This window comes from Pleurodeles waltl, chromosome 3_1 (genome assembly GCF_031143425.1).
Source record: "Pleurodeles waltl isolate 20211129_DDA chromosome 3_1, aPleWal1.hap1.20221129, whole genome shotgun sequence".
NCBI lineage: Eukaryota > Metazoa > Chordata > Amphibia > Caudata > Salamandridae > Pleurodeles > Pleurodeles waltl.
In genome coordinates, this window is record NC_090440.1 from 548,900,656 (window position 1) to 548,902,916 (window position 2,261).

The 2,261-nt window shown below is 41.1% G+C and overlaps 1 non-coding gene across 1 annotated transcript; it reads left to right on the forward strand.

Moving 5' to 3' along the window:
- Positions 1 to 239: 239 nt before the first annotated feature.
- Positions 240 to 311, forward strand: TRNAQ-CUG (transfer RNA glutamine (anticodon CUG)). The gene has a single exon. It is a non-coding gene; the product is annotated as a tRNA-Gln (tRNA).
- The last annotated feature ends 1,950 nt before the right edge of the window (positions 312 to 2,261 follow it).

Genomic DNA, 2,261 nt, shown 5'->3' on the forward strand with positions numbered 1-2,261 from the left:
ATCCTAATTTCGGTTGTTTGCAACATTTTATATTGTTTTCTTTTAAACATGAAGTGGTGCAATGCAAGTGCGTCCGTTATGATTCTTTCACACAAACATGGCGGAGTCGGAAAGGGTTATTTCTCATAAACCAGCGTGTGTGGTAATACAGTGGGTTTAGGATATTTCACGTATTTTGTACGTCATGACGGCGCAGTAACACATGTCATATTGATAGTTCCCTGACGATGTTTGTATGTGGTTCCATGGTGTAATGGTTAGCACTCTGGACTCTGAATCCAGCGATCCGAGTTCAAATCTCGGTGGAACCTAGCGTTTTTTATTTTCTTTATTAATTTTCATAAATACTCGATTTGAGTCTAGTTGACTTCAATATAATTCAGGTCTACCTTTGCTATGCTTTGCACACCATTCAATAAACTCAAGCTGTTTATATTTTCATAACAATTGAAATTCACTTTTGAAGCCCTTCCACATAGCTTTTAATTCTATAAAATGTTCCCTCTTCATTTCTGAGCACTTGTCATTGTATTTATACAGCGCTAACTATCCATTATGAGGCTTTGAAGAGCTTAATTACGAGCACCACGCTATTTCGGAACCCAAGGTTAAAGAGTAGTCTAGTGTTTAATGTTGATTTAATTACAAGACTGGAGGCTCCTGCAATGCTTTTTTTTCTGGCACTCATTTTAACAGCTGCCAAGACAATCGACTTCTTACAGCATGGCAAGACATAGAACCACAGAATGCTGCCATAAAGAGTTACAAAACAGTCGCATAAAGGCAACTCTATAAATTTCTTGACTGGGAGCAATAAGTCCTCTTTTTTATGCTGCTCACGGCCAAGATAAGTATCTTTCAACAAATTTAAAATTATCAATTTGGTATTATGTCTCTGTCACTTCACCCACTTAGTATATACCACAAGGACTACCCAATACGTCCACAGGACGGGGGTAATTATCAATACTAAGACAACACAATTGTCATGTGGGACCAGTGCCTAATTTGTGCTTGATGTTTCCAGTGCTGAGCACCAGTACTTATTTTTGAGGGCCGGCGCTTATTCTTCTGCCCCCCGCACTTGTTGCTAGCAAAAGGCACATATGGGAAAGACGGAGGAAGAGAAAAACGAAAAAGTGTCACAGTGGGAGAAAGAAGACAGCTGCAAGAGTGAGCTGGAGGGGCCGGGAGTGGCTGTAAATGGATTGAGAAGGCCGAGATGGCTTCAGGATTACGCTGCCTCAAAATTCCGTGCTCCCACATTTAATTGCAGCAGCCGTGTGTTTAAGAGGAGGGCTTTGAGCACCGGCACGTTTTTATTTACAAATGTAAATTCTTTTATCAGAGGCTCTGTGCAAAAAGCTGTATCTGTCTCCATATCAAGCATTTCAAAGAGACTTGAAGCCGCAATTCAAAAAATATTAGCAAGTGATTCAAATTCAAAAGACATGAATTAAAAAAAGGCCAAAAAACATCTTTCAGATAATAATCGATAAGTCCAAAGACTCTCCTTTATTACAACCTCTGTCTGAGGGGGGTAATGTCTCAAAAAAGATTAAATTGCCTAGTCATGTTGTACAACTATGTGACACTGATGAGGATACGGGTGGCACAGATGATCATGATGTGGGTAAGGATTATCCACACATAATGATCTGGACCTCCAGATAAGAAGCAAAAAACTTCTCTAAACCAATTTGGAGCGGCATAAAATTCTAATTCGAATTCCAATATACTCCTAGTTTTTTCAGGTCTACTGATGTCTGATCCTTCGCTTATCCGTCACCCAAATTCAACAGAATGGTCTCCTTTTGAATATGTATCTCAATATGTCTCAATCAAATTGAGGTAATCTTTGAACAAAATGTCTCATAACAGACTCTGGCCCTCATTACGAGTTTTGAGGTTTACAGGCAAGACTGCCATGCAAAGTGGCACCACCATACCGCCAGTGGTGGCAGTATAGCGACTACGGGAATACGAGTCACAAAACACAAACTGCCCAAATACAGAAACAAAACCAACAATGACAGGCCAAGCCAGAGCGAAAGAGTGACTGACCAATCCCCTTCCCTGCCACGCCGAGACCATTCCAACCACCATATTAAGAGGCAACCTCGAGCACAGCGGAACATGCACGGTGTAAACAGTTGGCAGTATGCACCATGGCGGAACAAAAAGGCACAGCAGAAAGTAGCCAACACCACTTTGGCAAGTTCGAATATCCCACACCCGATAACCATACCACACCACACCAC